Source organism: Equus asinus, chromosome 5, assembly GCF_041296235.1.
Source record: "Equus asinus isolate D_3611 breed Donkey chromosome 5, EquAss-T2T_v2, whole genome shotgun sequence".
NCBI classification, from domain to species: domain Eukaryota; kingdom Metazoa; phylum Chordata; class Mammalia; order Perissodactyla; family Equidae; genus Equus; species Equus asinus.
Window position 1 is genome coordinate 63,905,127 of NC_091794.1, and position 20,914 is coordinate 63,926,040.

The 20,914-nt window shown below is 42.1% G+C and overlaps 1 long non-coding RNA gene across 1 annotated transcript; it reads right to left on the reverse strand.

The window, feature by feature from the left end:
• Positions 1-259: 259 nt before the first annotated feature.
• Positions 260-14,687, reverse strand: LOC123285935 (uncharacterized). Its single transcript, XR_011503760.1, has 4 exons — positions 14,322-14,687; positions 6,671-6,723; positions 3,464-3,690; positions 260-2,015 (listed from the first exon to the last, which is right to left on the reverse strand). It is a non-coding gene; the product is annotated as an uncharacterized lncRNA (long non-coding RNA).
• Positions 14,688-20,914: the final 6,227 nt, after the last annotated feature.

Consider the following 20,914-nt stretch of genomic DNA (forward strand, 5'->3'; position numbering starts at 1 on the left):
GTTGTGTTGTGTGGGGGGTCACTGAACAATGAATTTCCATTTAGTTGTAGTTCAGTGGTGGAGAGATAAAGGGAACAGCCACTCTGCCATGTTGCTGACATTACTCCATATGTAGCAATTTTTTAAATGATGGTTACAAAGGTTTTAAATGCTTGAGGAAATGCATACATATTAATATAATGTTAAGCCATAAAAACAGATTTTCAAATTTTATATAAATGCTAATGTCATAAAAAGTTAAGAATAGAGACTAGAATTTAGTGTTGAAGTTTTAATAGTGATTATCTCTAGAGAGTAGGATTACTAATGATTATTGTTCTCTTTTAAATTTTTCTGAATTTTCCATATTTTCTCATGTATTATTTTTCTAACTTGGAAAAAAACCCCAAATATGTGATAAATAAAATTCAAAAAATCTAAAAGCTGAATCAAGCAATACTGAGTTTCCCAGGTGCCATTGGCATGGTTGTGGTGCACAGAGAAGAAGGCTAAGACAGCAGGATTCTGTATTCAGGAAGTGGAATAGCCTTTATGTCATAAATTTTGCAATATTCCAAGAAGGCTGTTCTTTTTTTCCCCCTACATATGGTCAGATTGAATCTGTATATGGTTAGAAAAGTTGCTTAGCTTTTTAAAAATCAAGTCATTTATTTTTCATAATAGTAGGCAAGGTTGCCTAGCTTTTAAAAATTTTTTTATTCAATTACATTTAATAGTGGATATTTAGACATGGGAGCTGTATCTTAAAAGAAAAATTTCCCAAATGTCAGGTCGCCCCTCTACCCACATTTTGCAAATGACAAAACTAAGGCCCAAGAAGGTTAGACCACTGGCTGGAGGGCAGAAGTTTGCTCAGTGAGAGAAGGAAGGCTAGGCTCAGCAGTCCTGATCTGGCAGCTCACAGGATCCATGGAGCAAAGGATGACAGATGAAAAGAGATTCATGGGGCCGGCTCAGTGGTGTAGTGATTAAGTTTACGCTCTCTGCTTTCATGGCCTGGGGTTTGTGAGTTCAGATCCTGGGCGTGGACCTACATACCACTTACCAAGCCATGCTGTGGCAGCATCCCACACACAAAACAAACGAAGACTGGCACAGAGGTTAGCTCAGGGACAGTCTTCCTCAAGCATAAAGAGGAAGACTGGCAAAAGATTGGCTCAGGGCCAATCTTCGTCACCAAGAAAAGAAATAGATTGATATAGGGGCCGGCCTTATGGCCTAGCAGTTAAGCTCAGTGCACTCCACCCGGCAGCCCAGGTTCAGTTCCCAGGCACAGACCGAGACCACTCGGTGGCCATGCTGAGGCAGCAACCCACATACAAAATAGAGGAAGATTGGCATGGGTGTAATCTCAGGGCAAATATTCCTCAGCAAAAAAAAAAAGATTCATATAATTTAAAAGTTAGTTTCTCTATTCATTGCAGATTGCTTGGAACAACTTGCTATTTTCTGGTAACTAAAACAAAAGCCTACAAAAAAAGGCATGTATTTTTTTGTCAGAGTAAAAGCTAGGCAGGAAAAGACTCAGCAGCTATGAGGGTATGTGTGGAGGAGATGAAAAGTGCTCACAGCGCCTGTGACTCAGGTTCCAAGTGCTCCCGTATGTTGGGTTGCGTGCTCCATATGGACTGAAGTCACTGAGCCTCTGCAGTGCGCCAGCCTCTCTGCGAGTCTCCCTTCTCGATACCGTCTCCCTGAGCCTCACAACCATGCTGTACAGAAGATGTTTCCATCTGTGTTCCAGAATTGGGGAAACTTATTAGGCTCATAGAGGTTTTGGGAATTTCTCACGATCACCTAGCTAATAACTAGCCAACCCGGAATTCCTGTGTAGACCATGCGACTGGAGTCCACCACCCTCCTGAACAGAGAGAACGATAGCTGCCGTTGGCTGAGCTCGCAGCCTCCGATCCCAGCACCCTTGAATACGGCACGTTCCCCACTTGTAGCTGCTTTAGGTGGATTGTGGTCAGAATGAATTTTCCTTCGAGGTTAGAATTAAAGAAGGCTCCATCCTGAAAGAGACAAGAATGGAAGATATCTCTGGTTTGGTACAGTGTATGTGTCTGTATGTATAATAATCTCTTGCTTCACTTTTCTCACAAATTTCTAGAAAACGTTCCTCCCTCAGAAGATGCCATCATTAGTATTCGGTCCTAAGAGTTTACCCAGTAACTGTTTCACATGTTTCTTCAGTGCCAAAACAAAGTGAGATAAATATAATTTTCTTACTGTTTCTAGGCTGACAATTTCAATCATGGCTTATGGAGAAGGGGTAAAATGGATGACGGTTTGGGAGAATTTACTCGTTTCTGTATAAAATACCATATACCCCTCCTTTCAGGGAAAAAGAACAGTACAGTCTCTCTCGTTTAACAAGAACTGCTTCAAACAATGCCCCCTTTCTCTTTCCCATCTTCCTCTCTGGCTAAACCAAGCTCTTTCCTTGTGTAAGGTTGCTCGTGGTGACCTGGCAAACAAAGTCCACCCTGACATCTGTTGTGACCCGCAGCCACAGCAGCTGGGATCTTATTAGAAATGCAAATTCTCAGGCTTCTCCCCAGGCCCTACTGCTTCAGGATTCTGGAGATGGGAACCCATAAAATTGTGTTTTTAAAAGTCCTGCAGATGATTCTTATGTACCCTAAGTGTGAGAGCCACCCACATATAAATTATTTCCTTTTTAAAAAAAGAGTTTTAGATAATATAGACCAGAGCTCTAGAAAGATCACTAAGAGTGAATCTAGTCATATAGTTCTTGCATATTCAATAATTAAGCTTAGCAGATAAAACGCAAGATGCGCAGTTACATTTGAATTTCAGATAAACAAGACTTTTTTCAGTGTAAGTGTGTCCCATACAATATTTGGGACATATTTATACCAAAAAAAAAAAAAAATTGGTTTATCTGAAATTCAAATTTAACTGGGTGTTCTGTATTTTTATTTGCCGAATCTGGCAACCCTATCACCAACATATGCTTCTTCAAGGGGGCTCTGAGAGGCAGGAGTGGCTGCAGGTTGGTGGGCCCAGTGGCCTCTCTCGTTTTGGTTCTGCAGCGGGTCATGCTGGGAAAACAGCACTGTGTAATCCATGCCTGTGCCTTTTATAAGCACCTGGCTGCAGGCTGTGACGTGAGAAGACAGTAGCTGCTACACTTAACATTACTTGGTCATTTTGTATCACAGAAAAGATAATACCTTTTCTCCCTTTTAACCTAATAGCCTATTAGGAAGGCACAAGATGTCCTCCCCATCAATCCCTCCAGGGAATTTCAGAAAATCAGGCAAAGTGAGACAACATAAGACGGAGGTTGGGGAGTATGATTTGTACCACAGCAGAGCAGCAGCCAGCATGCCCTGACTGAGCCAAGGCTAAGCTTCTGGCGAAGCTGCATGTGCGCATAGATGCGCATTTGGATGGGCGGGTGGGATTCATAAAAGCTTGGAAAATGAATACTTACCGTATTCCTACTCACGTCAGGCACTGCGCATGAGTCTTTGCATAAATTACATTTCATCTTGATGTTATTACAAGAACATTCTTCGAGAAAGAAATGTTGGAGACGAGGGAGATACGCACTGAGGTCAGCGTCGCTCCTCCATCCTCTGTCTCGCCCGCCCAGGCAGAAGAAGGCACCCAGCTCTATTGACTGCCCATGCCCTTCCTCCCAGGGGGAGGCATGAATACCTTTCAAAAAGAGAGAAAATCCATGCTAAAGTGTAAGGAGTTTGGAATTAAGTTAGGAGGTTGCCCTGAGCAGGAATCCTGGAACAACGAGCTCCTGGAGCCTTGGATGACTCCATGAGATGCAGCAGGAGTCAAGAGAGACTCAGCTGAACGTGGCTCGTGAATTTAATCATCCTGTTGAGTAGCCCAGCCTACAGGCACCAATTATAAAGCACTGGGAAAATTATGGCACACGTATTCCTTGTTAGGTAGTTCACATAAACATGTACTTCTTTTTACATAAATCTGTACTTCGTAGCCAGTAATAGAAATAGTTGACATTTTGAGTTTGTTTTTCTAGTATATGTACACTTTCGCTACTAAGGATTATGGAGAAAGACATAGACAGCCAAATGCCAACACCCCTTTCTCCACCTCTGAAATTCGAGAGAATTTGAATGGAGACATGCATGGCTTGACATGGAGACCAAATGGCCTCTTCTACCCTCCAGCTCGGGACAGGCGCAAGTGACAGTGGAAAAGGGCCTGCAGTCATATTGCTGGCAGCGCCCAACAGTGAGTAGGACATTTTTGTTCAATTACAAATGAGCAAATGGCCAGGCAGTGGGATGAGGGGCAATGGCAAACAGAAGGGGAGAGGACGGGAGCCTCGGGGGTCTGGACTGGCTGCTGTGGATTTAAGGAGGAGCAGGTCAGGACTCCCACACCATTTGTCACTTGCCATAAAACTTAAGCAAAATATTTTATCCGTCTTCAAAGCAGCCTCCCAAGCAATTAGTTTAACTGCATTTGGGGATCCCTGACAGAGCTCCCACAGTTTTTCACTAGCCATTAACCAGGCAGCTGTTTTGGGGGTTTTTTTCCTAAAGAATTCAAATTTAGTAATCACTTTTATGGGTACTTAAATTGCCCTTGTTATTTCCGCTTCCCTATGAGAGATGCTGTTTTCGTGTTTTCTAAGTGAAAGACAGAGGGTTGATTGACACAGCGATCTCGCTTTCTTCACTGCGTCTAGACAGAAACCAGTTCAATCTGCAGAGAGCACTGGGAGAAGTGAGAACAATCCAAAGTTTCCAGAAAGCTTGTGAAGCATGAATTACTTTGTAACTTCTCGCCTCCTACTTCTACCAGATAGAGACACACTGGTATTCAGAATTGATTGGAAATAAAATTTTTGATAAATTTGATAATGGTTTTCAAATATATTCTGTACCAATAACAGTCTTGGCGTACTGTGTGTGCACGGCTGTATGCAGATTTACATATGTGAATATATGTACAAAGATATATATATACGTAAGCAGATATACACATACGTATATGTGTTGGTAATCTTCTGGCACATTGTAGCTGCTCAATAACTAATAACCATTACTATTACTGAATACAACAAAGCCCCATCATGATGTGATCAGTGGAATCAGAAAAAAAAGAAAGTGAGGTCACTTTCTTGTGCAGTGAATTAAAAAACACAGTATTTTCAGCTGGTTTGTAATGTCCCCAGAGGCGCGCAAAATGAAAAGAGTGAAGCTTCTATTGTACCTAAAGAGCTTGCTGTGCACTAAGACAATTCCAGAGAAGTCCCACTTGCTCTTGCATTCAAAAGCGGGGGTGGGGAAGAGGCCAGAGCCCATCGCTAATCACAGTCCATGCGAGCCGGCTTAAGCACAGGGTTTATACTGCAGCCTGAGTAGTTGAAAATTATGATGCATGCAGGTTATATGTTAGCTGATAAACCAAATCATTCAACTAACTAGTTACCTCATTTCTCAAATATTTAATACAAACGAAAAACTTACTATTAACTACAGTTAATAATACTGTATTGCACATTTGAAAGTTGCTAAGAGAGTAAATCTTAAAAGTCCTCACCACAAGACACAAAAAATTTGTAGCTATGTATGGTGACGGATGTTAACCAGACATTGTGATGATCATTTCACAATATATACAAATATCAAATCATTATGTTGTACACCTGAAGCTAATATAATGTTATATGTTAATTATACCACAATTTTTTAAAAGTATATTCTAATGTTTACCCTTAGGCTATATCAATATGGCATCATTAAAACGGGCTGAAAAGTGAAAATTCAGTTAAAGAGGGAACCGGTGCAGTTAGACCTCCTGTGGCAGGGGTAACGGTGGCCAGAGGTGCATTTCTCATGGTAGCTGGGGTGTTCCAAATGCACAAATGGCAGTGGCCGACGGATGCCAAGAAGTTTTTCTAACTTGGAATCAGAATTAGGTGGGTATGTCATCATGTGGGGTGAAGGGACCTCATCTATATTTTGTTAATATAACTCAAAGAAAAGTTTCTGTTTGCTTAAATACAGACATTTATCTTCTTCGAAAAATAAGATGAGAGGCTCTGTTTAAATATTGCTCATGTTACAGCTTCTGTGGATAAACCCTGCATAAACAGTTGCCTAGGCTGATTAAAATCACATATTATATACGAATTAAAACTATTGACCATTTAGGGGAACAATCACAGAGCTCGACAATGCACTGGCACAGAATTCCATCAGTGTTTTCTGCCTGAGCCAGAACAAAATGACTCCGATTCTTACAGCTCATTAATTTCCAAGCTGGGTTATTAAGGATGATAACGTTTAGTTTTTCAGTGTGTTGGGTTCTCCTCTCCCTTTTGGTTTCTAAAGAGTAAATGGACATTTTACATCCAGGACGTGGATAATAATTTCACAGCTCTGTCTGTAACACCCTATATATTTGACCTTGAGGAACAAGCCTCAGCCTTCTCTCTCAGCCAAACAGAAGCAGAGTTCTCAGAATCAACAGTTGGTTCCTAGGGAATTTCAGGAAATTCTTTTTCCCTTTCTCCCTCACTCTTCCTGGGTAACCAGCCTTTCTCCTCATTGTCTCAGAATGGTGTGAGTGTCTGAGAGGCAGGGAGCAGATGAGACAGGCTGAGGAGCCAGCCCGCCTGGGCTCAGATCCCCAGTCACCCACTTACTTCTCTGGGTAACTTTGAATAATTACTTCATCTGTAAGGGCCACGTTCCTCATCTGTAAAATAAGAAAAACTCACATAGTACCAGGCACCTAGTAAGCATTTAATAATTATTAGTAGGAGGAAAACATTCCAGAAATCTCTGAAGGGCTACATTTTGGTGGAGTAGAAAGAATGGTGCTTTGAGAACATAAAGTGATTTGTTGTGAGATTTTGAGCCAGTCACCAATATCTCTGAATACTTACTTTCCTCTAGGTAAAATGGGAAATGTAATTACCTTATGGGCTTGTTAAGGGGGGAAATAAAGTAATACACTTATAGGAAAAGTTGCTGAAAGAGCACAGGCTTCGGCATCCCAGGGAGGGTTTGAATCCCAGCTCTCCCACTTATTAGCTCTGCGATCCTGAGCCAGTTGCTCTCTTTCTGTCTCCTTATTTGTGAAGCAGGCATCGTAACACCTCCACTGCAGAGTTGCCACGTGAATTTAGGGTTAATTTTTATGAAGTTCCTAATGTGTAGTAGGGACTTGATAAATGGCAGGTGCATTATTGTATGAAATATTTTGTAATCTATTAGCACTATGCAGATAGAAGCTGCCAATTTCATCATGACTATTTTTGCTCTTCTGGAAGATGGGTCAATAAGCTCGTACCTCCAGCCCCCATCTGTAGCCTGCAGAAACCTTTAACAGTTACCACTTCCCAGGAATGCCAGGTGTATGTACCGTGAACTTTGAAACTTAAACATCTCATTACTTGTGAAGTCTCAGAAACACAATGCCAAAAGAAGACATCACCTCAGGAAAGCAGCCATGTCAATGATCTGCTTTCTGCAGCAAGAATCAGAAATCTGGGCTAAAGACATGAGGATTTATTTATCTCACACAGGAGAAGATGCCAGAAGGCAATCCCGAGTGGGTTCCACCACTCCAAAGCACCATCAGAGGCAGCAGGTCCTTCTGTCTACCTGCTGTTGCTTCTTCTTCAGGGCATAGCTTCCATCTTCGTAGCCGCTGTGCAAACACATTCCAGGAAGGAAGAATGTGGGCAGGGCAGCAGCTTCTCCTTGTATCTCATGGACCAGAGCCAGGTCCAATAGCCACTCTAGCTGCAAGGGAGTCTGGAGGGAAGGTTGACTAGGACGTACCGTTGCCCCGGATGAAACTGGGATTCTAGAAGGAAGCGAGCAGCTAGCACTGTCTGCCACAGTGGTCTGGACTCCTGAAGGGTGTGCTGGTGAGGACGAGTGCTGGCCCTCCAGGAGAGCAGGTGTCTGCTCAGGCTGCTTCAGAAGATGACTTTGCACTGAAGACTCTGGTAATTCAGAGATTCAGACTGTCTTCCTTTTTTTATGGTAAGAGCAGATAGCATAAGATCTATCTTCTTAACCAGTTTTTAAGCATATAGTGCACTATTATTTCACGTGGAGTAAGGCGCTGTTTGCTTTTCTTGCTTTGCTTAGTGGGAAGTGGGAATGCAAGTCTACAATTGAGAGAAGCAGTTCATATCTATGGTGATTATTTTGTTTTGGTTTGGTTTAATCATTTTTGCTTTTCTGAGGTTTGCAACTGTCCCAGATTTCCCAGCTGATACCCTCCTCACAGTGGCTCTATCCCCCTGGTCCATGGCTAGATTTCTGTCTCCCCAAGGGAATTTGTGGACATTCCCATGGACACCAGCCTGGACCTCTTCAGGGCTCTCAACTGCAGTGTGTGGAAATCCTGGGGGACCAGGCATGGCTCTGGCAGAGCAATGAGCAGTGGCCCTGCACCTCACGGTCGGAGCCGCTTCCTTCCACGTGAAGAGGGGGACACTTGACTGAAATGTAAATCCTACTCAAATAAATGTGGCCCAACCCCATACAGGCCATAGGTATTGCTATGAATTCTCTGTCTGAGAAGGGAAGATAAATCAAATACATAAAACTGAGATTGGAGCCGTAAATACAAAAAATAAATGTTAACATCAGGAACAGGTCTGTGTGATATAAGCGTTCCTAAGAAAAGTGTCTATTCCTGTTTGCTAGAGGGATCTCAAAGGGAGGGGGAGTCACCTTCTCGGTGCAAAAGTATCCCTCAACACAAGGGAAAATAAGAAGTGTGCTCTACTGATCTTGACCCAGTGGTTGAAGTTTTCGTATTGCTTCATCTTTTAAGGTCTCCGTTAAATTATGGATGCTATAAAGAGTAAGTGACATGTTGATTAGACTTTATATTCCATAACATTTGATCTTAAATAAGCTTATCAAATTAACTCTAGAAAATTCCACAAAGTTGACGTTTTCCTGGGAGTGGGGATTGGGTTTTCTTCCTGCATCCAAGGACCTGGCCTAATATGGGCAGCCTGGCACAGAGTGGGCATCAGTGCTTGTTGGCTCAAATTGGTGGAGGGGATGGGGGGTGGGAATGAAGGAGGGGAGCGTCTGAGGAGGCCAGAGCTGACAAGGCAGATAGCTCCCTAGGGGCAAGTATGGCAGCTAGGAGGAAACTAGAACTATCTGGAGAGAAAGAAGCCTGGAGCAGCCCCATAGAAAATAAGCATCTATTGCGTGTATTTGGCAAGAATTATACTGCCGCTTGGTATCATCAAAGTGGAGATCAGGAACCAATTGTGCAATGCCACACACAGACACAAACCACCATGAAGAGGATAAATATGGGTCATCAGGTCCAGTTCTAACATCTGCCTTGGATTTATTTTTAAATAAAGCAGGTCTTATTAAAGTAATTAGCCTAGCTGTGAGAATTTTGCCACTGATGCTGGAGTTCCCAAGATAATAGAGCACATGTTGAATAAGAAGATAGCTCTGAGCCTCCATGTTTCCCTGAGGTCCTTTTTTAGAACATGCTTATGGCCCAAATGCATAAGTTTTGAGCTAATTTCGCATTTTAATTGCTCTTCCTTGTCTGTGCACAGTGACAGAATGCAAGCCATAATACTGATGAGTTTCACATTTGATAAACAATATAAAAGTCCTTTCTGTCTTTTATTCTAACCATACAATACTTTTAGAGTATGTTCTTTTTAAACTCTGTTTAAAGATAGAGTGCTGACACTCACGTCTTAGAGAATAGGAAACAGTTTGCCCTGCCCTTTCCTTCTGCATGTCCACCCCCTCCATCTCTGTGATCTGTGTCCTGTGGAATGAGACTGACTCAGAAACATTTATTTATTTCAGGAGATTTTTAATGTAAGTCTAATATAAAAGAGTCAACATCCTGTGCTAACTCATTGCATTACATACACACACGTAGACAATCAGTAAATTTATCCAGCAATGACTTGTGATAAGGAGATAATTAACCATCCTCCTCTTTACAGTGGAAATGCCTTGCTCTCGGCACTTGGAAAAATAATGGGAAAGAATAGAAATAATTGGCTAAGCTTTTTGGGAAAGCAAAGTGGTGGATGTATCAACATTGTAAGTATGTATGCTCTCTGACCAGCATCACGCCCAGGAATCTGTCCTACTGAATTGCTAGCACGTATGTACAACAATGAATGCTCAACCCTGCAGTACAGCTTATAACAGCCAAAGGTTAGGAACAAAATCTAAATGTTTATCATGAGCAAAGTGATCAAATAAACTACAAGACAGCCACACTCTAGATTATTCCAAAAAGGATGGTGAATGGTACAGAGGTAGTAGAAAGAGCAGCAAGACACATCGATAAACAGGGTGGTACTATAACCGTGCACATGACGTGGGCTCCTTTAAATGAGCAATCTGCATATTTGTGCATTTTTGCGTATGTCTGTAATCTTGTAGGAAGGAGGTTGGAAAGATGCACACCAGGTCATCAACTCCGGTTCGTTCTGGGGATTCTGGAGAGCAGAGGGGTTGAGTGTGAGGAGGACAGTCCACATTTTGCTGAGATAACTCTTTGTAATTTGAATCTTTTACAATGAGAATGCAATGCCAAATGCTTTTGAGTAATTTTTAAAAACATCTTGGATCTTTGCTTCTTCAGGTTTAAAAATAAAACAGTGTGCACTATTTTTACTTTCAAATAATAACCAGCACCTGTGAGTACTATGAGTTGATGTACAAAAAAATAATATCAGGAAGATCAAACAGAAGTAAGAGTAATTAAACGAATTCTTAGAGCTGGGTATGCTACCAAACAGCACACACACACATGCGCACACACTTACACACTTTGTTCGACTTCATTCAATCACTTATTGAAGTGATATTTAGAATGTGCCTACAACTTGTTAGTGCTAAAATAAATATATAAGTGCTAAGATAATGCTGTGCTAAGATAAGTGTACAAATACATACACAACAAAAATATAAACACTGGGAAATAATGAACCTGAGATTGAACTGATGTCTATTAAGGTCTTCCAGAGTGTGGATATAGAAGGGAGCCCTCATGTACAGGAGGAAACGAATTGTGTCTGAGATGCGCACTGCAGATTCCACAGGAGAGGGTTTGGGTATCCTAGGGTGGACTGAGAGGAATGACTCTGGGTTATCTACAATAAAGCTGGCGCAGTGACCAGTGACACAGAGAGATGCCACCAAGGGAAGGGGGATAGACTCAGTAAGTGGATATGGCTCCACGTCAAGAAGTTTAGAATCTGATTTTTCACATATTTCTTAGCTTTACCAAGTAAGATCCTGGCTTAAATTTCAATTTTAAGGGAGTCATTAAATAAGAAGAAGTGCCATTATTAAAATTAGTGGGAGTTTAGAAGTAGACATTTTGCAAGTTCTGGGCAGGCAGACAGAGAGCAGTGTCACGGCTGGGCCCCAGGCACCACACCTTCAGGAGAGGCAGACTGAGCAGGCCACGCCGGGGCTTAACTCCTTCCACACCAAGTGAACGTGGAGAAAGAGTGTCTGTAAATGTTCTATCATGTGCTCTCCACAGCTACATTATGAGATAGCACTTATCATATAGTGAGGCTCTAATATGTGATAACTAATATGTCATACCAGCTGCTTACACAGACTATCTTACTTAATCTTCAAAATTACTCTGGAGGTATGTATTATTACCATGTTACAACGGAAGAAACTGAGGGCCAGAAGGGTTGGGAAAATTGCTGATGTCAGCACACAGCAGAAATAAGATGCCAAACCATGTGTGTCTAATTTCAAAGCCAGTGTACTGTCTCCTAAAAGAAGAAGATGAAGAAGACCAAGACGATGGGAAGGAAGGTGGGAGGGAGGGAAAGAGAGAGAGAGAGAAAAGAAAGAAGGACGGAGGGAAGGAAGAAAGAAAGCACTATTTTCAATTACATTGTTTTACGTGTTAAAAACTGAGGACCAGAGAGGTTAGTTAGTTTGCCAAGGTTAACTAGCAAGTGGCAAAAGCCAGACGGAAGCTCATGCCCCTGAGTGCCCTGCCCACCGCGCCGCGGCTGGCTCGCCCATGTCGGGAAACAACGAAAGCATGATAAATCTGACAATTCATTATGTGCTCATTTTACATCTGCATGTTTTCTCTAAACCAGTGCTGGAAGGGTAGAAAACTGGTTCAAAAATATTTTTTTCTCTTTCCCTGAGAGAAATAGTTTTTTCAATCAAGTTATAATGCCAAAGTAAACAAACTATGTATTACACATTCAAATTACAGAGCAATAAATAATTCTCAAAGGTAATAGCAATGATTTCCAAAAATTCAACTGACATCCCAAATTAGATCTACAGAAGATCAGCCAATTAACTCTGCCAACAGCTCTCTCTATTTTGCTATCCTCACTTGTATTCTAAAATTTTGTTTATATAATTACTTCAGAACCATTGGGGAAGTAAACTCATTTCTATCTTTTTGGGAATAATTGTCTTGTTCAAAGGGCAGCAATTCTAGCTATGAATATGAAAAAGATGCAAAAGAAGAATAACCAATAATTTGTTTTACCAAAAGAGAACGCTGCTTCAGCTTGCAAGGAAAGAAAGGGGCTGGAAGGCTAACCGGAAATCATCGCAGCATTTCACTCAGATGATTGGCAGAGGCAAAGGAAATAGCATTGGCCTCTGGGTTCTCCTTCCTAAGGCGATAACCCCCAGGTCTGGCTGGAGGAAGAGTCTGCGACGCGATGGCTTCCCTATGTGGAAATTCAGGAGCGTCTCCCTTTCCGCACTGGGGAGAAGGACAGTGTTGTGTTCTTACTACACAGCTTCAAAATTCCCTTTCCTCAAGACTAAATCATACTTTGCCTAAAGAAATAATCAGTTACAGAAAAACATTGAGGGACCAGTATGCTCACAGCAGTCCTATTTGTCCTGGCAACAATTGGAAATTACTAAATACAACAAGAGAACGACTAAGTAAACTGCGGTGCAAACGTGTGCCATGTTTCTTTGATCCTTAAATGCCACTGACTGCAAGGTGCAACCTCATTTTGAAGGCTTCGTTAGGGGAAAAAGACGCAGTATATTATATATTCACCAAATATTTTTGATTAACCAACACTGCACTTTATCTGTACAATTACATCCTCTCAGAATTGAGGTTGGCGTCTTCTTTATTTACTTCTCTAGGATGAAGTTCCATCTGAGTCCCGTGGCCCTGGGCTTGTTATGTTATGGAATATAAAGTCTAATGTGGCTCAGCAGAGGCACGCAGCTTTTCTCCCCCAGGCCCTGTCTCTAGCCCACCCCGTTAATACGTCCGTGATTGACCATTTAACTTCTAGGCATCTGGAAAGGTCTCCGAGTTCTGTCTGCGTTTCCTCTTCGGTTAAACTGGTAGTTCTTTCCTCTCCTGAATTACTCACATCATGTATTAAATAGCTTCCCTTCAAAGCAATCTGGAAATTTTTGACAGAAGTATTCAGTGACCGAGGGGCGGAGCATCACAATGCATAAATCAGGCACGTCTATTCTCCCAGCTTTTAAAATGCCATGATCTGCTCTAAAGAATTTGGTGATTCCCATTGCCTTTAATGCACCTGAGGGTGTGGCAGGCTCTCTCCTGCGTAGGCAAGAACTTTTCCTTTCAAAGCCCTGTCACATTATGATAGTTTTGAAGTCATTAGGAAATCACTGGGAATCATATTTAAGTTAAAATTTCAGTGCACCTGGTGTTGTCAAGTCTGCTGAGCTGGTGCTCAAGTGGGCAGGTGCTTCTCCACCAGGTGGGGTCACAGTCTCAGCTAAGGACGACTGTGGACCGTGCACTCCTCTGCCGGGCCACCTGCGTGTTCCTTTGACCTGATCACTCTGCATATTCTAATTTGAAAAGCATTAAAATGCTAATAAAAAGATTCTTAGAAATAAAAAATATCAGTAACAGAATCTCAGTCAGCCATTTAAAAAAGTCGTGTTTAAAGAATTTTCAATCACAAGTGAAAGTGTTCACTTACCAGGTGTTGGCCCTGGAATGAGTTACTTAACATCTCTGTTGAAATGAGATTATCTACAGCAGAGGGCTTTGGTGAAGATTAAATGAAATGAAGCAGTGGTTCTCAAAGTGTGGCCCCTGGACCAGCAGCATCAGTGTCACCTGGGAATTTGTTAAAAATGCCCATTCTTTAGCCTCGCCTCCAGGTGACTTTGAGGCATGCTAAAGTTTGTAAAGCACTGAGATAAAGTATTCAAGACACCTAGTGCGCAGTAACAATCATAGCTACCGAATTCTAAACATATAGTACGTGAAGGGCGCCATGCTAGGGGTTTTCCATGCCTGACATTACTTACCCACCACAACAGTCCAGCGCGGCCCCAGACGCTCTCTGTAGGTGAATGGCCTGAGGCTCCGTCAGCTGCACTCAGCTTTCTCGTCTCCAGACAGCGACATCATAGGCCACAGACTCAGTCACCTGGTCAATCGCATGCTTATTGGTCTCGTTTAGTTTATCCCCTCATTTTATAGATTTAAAAAAGTGATTCCCAGAGAAGGAAAATGACTTGCCAAGAGTCAAATAGTTAATGGAAGAGCCTGAAATAGAACTAGAATCTTGAAGTTTCTACTCCGGGACTATTTCCATCCATCACACCACACTGCCTCTGATTTCAATGTGGACGCTCTGGTTTAAACCATCAAATGGATATACATGAAATGTCACTCTCAGAATATGTGTTTCGTTCCAGGAGAAAACACTTTTTCCCCCGAGAATACTCAAGGCCCTCAGATATGTGCCACGGCATTTCAAAAACTTCTCTCCAGTGCCCACTTGTATTAAGATTTATATAGTAGACATTCCTTAAGTATTTAGCATACTGACTGTATCAGAACGTTCTTGTTTCCTTGAAAACAAGCATAATTATTTCATGCCCTAAAGAAAAAAGACCAAAAATGTTGTTGACCCCAGTATCCGCTAATAAGTTGCAAATTGTCGGCAACTTTTTAGTAGTAGAATATTTACCTAAAAAGCAAAATGTTATTTAGAGGTTCCCCTCAACCCCATTTTTCATAGTTTTATCATATACTCATGCACTCAATTGCTTATTTACAAATTAAAAGCTGGGCTACTTGTGTGGGCTATTTCAGGTTCCAGTCATAAATTAGGTCTTTAATTTTTCCAAGAACTTGTTTTAATCAGTAAATTATTAATGTTCTTGATAGAGATATACAGAGGCAGTCATCTTATTATAAAGTTTGAGATTGTACAGAAAAACAGTCTGTAAATTCAGCGTTTTCCTGGCAAACCTCAGCACTCAGAGACTGGGCCGAGGCGCGTGGTACTTTGCACTTTGGGGAGGCAGCTGTGCGGCTCAGTGTTCAAACCAGAGACTCACTCGTGGACCAGGACACCTGAGAACGCAGCGCGAGAGGCTGCAGTCCCGCCCACTGCTGTGACTTCACATGGTCTACTGCCCCTAGCTGGGAACATTTATTTCCTTATCTATTAAAAAGGACGGTCAACAGTTGCCTGATTCTAAAGTTGGAAACTAAAGAAATTCTGTAGCTTCAGTAGTTTAGGATAGATTCATTTACTTTATAATTCCCGTCATCCCAAGCCTTCTCATTTTCCCAAAAAGCACATTCACATTTTGTTGCTGATAAAGAACACAGAGGGGCGTGTTTACTTGCCGCCTGCCCAGGATAAGCAGATAAACAGTGTCTGCGTTTGAAAAATAGCCCAAGGCTGTAGACTTCCATTTTATGTGTTAGTTACTTACGTGGTGTTCTCACAGGTTGTGTAAATACCATATACTCTGACCAAGTCTTAGAAGCTCCTGCTAGTAAACCACGTGGTACAGCAAAGTCATTCTTTTTTTCACTCGAGTTGTGCTGCTTTCTCAATTTCATATATAGCAATTCTAAAATTTAATCATCACACATTACAAGAGCAGTAAACGACCTTCTTTCTGTTTTTCCTAGTCGATACCTTAATTCATTTGAAAACTAGTCATATCAGTGTAGCACTTGACGTTTCTAAAGCATTTCCTACACATTGTTACTTGGTCCTCACGTGTACCCTACAAGCTGGTGTGATGGATACAGGCCTTCAGGGCTCCAGACTTGTTCACGGCCCCACAGAAAGTTTTGACTCAGGTCTCTGGATAATGAGTCCTTTTCAAACTTCAGCAATCCATCATTTTCTATAAGTCAGGTCACTTTTCCTTCCACTAATTATTCCCACTAACAAACTTGATAAAGAAAATTTTCAGTTTGTAGAAAGCCAATGAATGTGAATTTGAGAAAAATTTAATAATGGAGTTAATGTGAAATTACAAAAGGGATAAAGAAATCTCCTAGCCACCTACCAACCCAGTCTCAAATTTGTATGAGATGAAGACACACCAACCAAGTTCCTGGGAGGGGGAGGAGAGGAGATGTAGATTTCAGGTTTATCTGTAATGCTGCTCTCTTGGGGGTGTGGGGAGCAGATCCTAAATGCGGGTCTGTCACGTTTACATATGGGGGGCCTAAGGGTGATTGTTCTGTTGGGAATGGAAGCGGTGAAGGACCATAAGTGACGTCTCTTATTCTCCTCCCAAATTTCTAACCAATTGAGTTATAGAGGGCAGACATACTGCAACCAAAATCAGCTTTATTACTGACAAGACCTGGATGGATGCACGTGCCTTAAATGTGTGGCCAGCCACAACAGCCTTTCTAACATTTACCTCTTAATTAGACAGATTGACTTGCCCAGGTGCAGGTGCGTTTGGGCAACTGCAGGCTCCCCACACAGGGGCAGACGGGTCCCAGCAGGCTGATGCAGGAGGGACAGAGAACACTAGCAGAGAGGCTGACTGTAGGAAGAGACGCTCTGCAGGGGGCTGAGGGGAGCCTGGGAAGTTCCTTCTCCAAACTCCCCAACCAGAGAAGTCACGTTTTCTCCCCTGGGGAGACACTGGAAGTGTCCCCGTACTTGTCCTTCCTGAGGAGTGGACTAGTCATCACTCCACAGAAACACGGAGCAGCGCTGGAAATGAAGTGCTCCTCCCTGACGTTAGGCAAGATCTGGGGACAGGTGAGCAGCGTCCCTTACACACAGGTGGCTCCCCTAGGCCTAGTGCTACTTGGAGGTGCCTCCCTTCCTTTGGGAGGTGTGGTGACATGTTTTCTTCTGACAGCTCATAGACTTTTTGTTTGCTTGCTCCCTTCCCTTTGGCCAAATCCCAGACAGATGAAGCAACATGAAACTGCGGCCTCTTCCAGTTTGAATCCCTGGAATAGATTTTGTTGTCCTTTTGTTGGTCTTACTTTACGTGATGAACAATAGTAAAGACTTAGGGACATAACAATATAGATTTGAAGCCGTGGAATGACATCTTGCTTGATATTTACAGATGCTATTTTTCCAAGGCATGTACATATTCCTCTGGCAATATCATAAAATTTTGGTCACCACTATCACCACATCAGGAATCATGGAAGCCACAAGGGGCTCCCCCTGGCCTCCTGGACTCAGTGCTGCTGGCTCGGCCTCAGCCCAGCCCTCACCTATGATATTCTGAGTGTGTAGCCACATGAGTGCCTGTTAATGGCAAGGCTCTCAAGAAAAAACGATAATCGAGAATTTCACTCCTGAACTTCCTTTTGACCAAATAGCACCAATTATACCCTTTCAAAATTCAATTAAGAAATATGACCTTCTCAATTTGATGTCACCAACAGCCATTCAGAATTGACAGAAGCCTCTCTAGTTGCATAAAAGTAATTCACCTAGCATTTACTGAGTAACCTGGAGGTGCCAGGCACCACAGATAAGAGAGGAATAACACAGGCTTCCTATCTTTGAGGAACTCAGAGTCTAGACAGGGAGAAAAATAAATATAAAACCAAATAGTTAGGATAAAAAGTGAAAGATAAGTTGGTGCAAGAAGTGAAGGACCTTCTATGCTGAATTACGAGTTTGAACTTGACCCTTTAGCCACCAGCAATTCATCATAGGCTGTTGGGAAGGGAGTGACTGCTCAGATTTGGGTTTGGGGACCCTTAATTTAGGGCCCTGGAGAACCACGGACAGACGAGAGAGACAGGAGTAGCACAGCAAAACTCTGGGGGAAAGATGACAGGAGCCCAAATTCAGGCAATGAGAAGGTGAAATGGCCACTTTATTTTCAGATTGTGTTTAGTGAACTTGAAGTTCTGTGCAAAGGCTACAAGTGTCATGAAGAAACAATGTGGGGAGTCTTCAGCCTGGGGGCTGGTGAAAAATTGTTCTGCCCAGATTCCTCTCCCATGGCATATCTCACATCTGGAGCCAGAACCAGTTCTTTCCTGCTGTGGAATTAGAGGTTTCTACAGTTTTAACCCGTCATGGTGGTTGCTGAAAATATCAATATAATTTTAAAGTATATTTGCATTTAAAATAACTTAAAACACCAGAGATTATAATAAAACTATATACATTCAATAGGAAACTGATCCTAATAAATCTGGGAAGGCAGCTTAACACACTAGCCCTTTATATGCTTATTTTTAATCCAATGATTCCTACATTTTGCTTTGTATTATAGCTTATGCATACAAGTCTGATGAATTTTTTTGTACCCCCCCAAACTGCCTGCCACAGGGCCTTGCTTCTAGTAGAGATTGTGTACCAACCAGGTGCCAGATACTGGGAATCCATCGGTCCTGGGGAGCCTTCCGTGAACAGCATGTAATAATCCCCATCTTCCCCGAGTTAGCAGTCCGCTGGGGACGTGGGAAATTTCCATAAGTGTGAGGAAGCTGGTGACAAAGGAGGCATGGGAGACGCTAAGGAAGCCCAGAGCACAGCGTCTGACCCGCAGTTAAGGGGCAAGGAAGGCTTCTCCAGGACGTCAGACTAAAAGCAAGCAGAAGTAGGGGGAAGAAGAGGGAGTGAGGAGTGTGCCGTGCAGAGGGAGAGCATCTGCAGAGACAGGAGGACGGAGGAGGGAGTGGTGCATTTGCTCCCTGGAAAGAGGCTTCTGATGGCTGAGGTGCAGAGCCAGATGGGGATGCAGTGGTTGAGGGCAGCACGACGAGTCAGGTCCAGATCACGGAGTCCCCTGCATAGCGTCAGCACAGGGGCTGGCACAAAGTAAGCACTAGAAAATGACCCAATAAGTGAGTCACTGTACTTCAACTCACTTTAATATTCTGTCTGCCCAGATCAATCTATGAATTCCATGCAGTATGATGGAAATCTCAGCATGATTTTCCAAATAATTTGGCAAGATGATTTGAAAATTTATACAGAAAAGAAAAAAGCTCCAACCAACAATTATGAAGAAGAACAAGTTTGAGGGATATGCCATGTCTGAAATCAAAGCTTATTATCGGGGCTGCCCTGGTGGTGTAGTGGTTAAGTTCATGCACTCCACTTCAGTGGCCTGGGGTTTGCAGGTTCAGATCCTAGGTGTGGACCTACACACCACTCATCAAGCCATGCTGTGGCAGCATCCCATATACAAAATAGAGAAAGATTGGCACAGACATTAGCTCAACAACAATCTTCCTCAAGCAAAAAGAGGAAGATTGGCAACAGATGTTAGCTCAGGGCCAATCTTCTTCACCAAAAGCAAAAACAAAAACCCTTATTATTAAGCCGTAGTAATTTTAACGGTGCAGTTTTGATACAAGGTTAGATAAATTGGCTGACTAAACAAAATAAAGAGTCCCAAAGGAGACCTACGTGTATATGTGGACGTGGCCATTGACAAAGCCTGCACTGCAGACCAGGAGAAAGGAAGGGCTCTTTAGTGAATGGTGCTGGACCATTGGTTTTCTATAAGGAAAAGATGACGGATCTTTATCTCTCATCATACACATAAAATCAATCGTAGAAGCATTAGAAACCAAAGCATGAAAAGCAAAACCTTTAAATCTTTTATCAAGTAAATTGAATGTATTTATGAGCTAGGGCTAGAGAAGAATTTCTTAAATACAACACAAACAAAAAGCTCAAACGCAAAGGACAAAATTGATAAATTTGACTATGTTAAAATTTAAATTCTACGCATCAAAAGGCACCCTTTTAAAAAGTGAAAACACAAGCAACAAATATAACTGACAAATAATTTCATATCCAGAGGATAGAAAGAACTCCCGCAAATCAACATCAACAATAAAATATAGAGAAAAAGAACAAGCGACAGAGGAGAGAGAAGGAGGAAGGAAAGAGGGAGGGAGAGGAGGAGAGAAGAGTTCAGGAAGGACCAGAAGAAGTGTGAATGCCAGAAACTGAAAGGATGTCAGCCTCACTAATCAGGGAAATATACATTAAAACCACAATAAGATAGTATTTCACACCTAGTAGATTGGCAACAATTTAAAATTCTGACAATACCAAGCGTTGATGAAAATGTGGGTCATCTAAACATTGCTGCAGGTGGCGTAAATTCTTACAACACTTTGGAGAACCATTTGTCAATAAAAGCAAACTTTCAAAGATGTATATCCCACAGCCCAGCCTGGGGCCATTCAGCCACTACCTAAGTGTCCTGGAGAAACTCTCGTGCTCGCCCACAAAGAGGCACGTGCCAGATGGCCAGGAAGTGCCGTTTGCAATAAAAAATAATAGAACACATCAATTGTAGTTTAGTCATACAGCGGAATACAGCAGTTAAATGGATGAACACTTGCTTGTATCCAACTAGACAACTCTCAAAAATATATTATTGGACAAAAAGTAAGTTACAGAATCATACAATAAGACATGATTTATTTAAATTTAAGATATGCAAAAATAGTACATATTATTTAGAGGTACTTAAATATGTAATTCCAGTTTTTAAAACTATGCATTGAATGGATGAACTATAAATTCACAATTGTAGTCACTAACGCAGGGAGAAAGAGGGGAATTTGATCGGCAGGGAGCGCACAGTAAATATATCTACTGTGTATTTATTGTTTTATTTTCAAG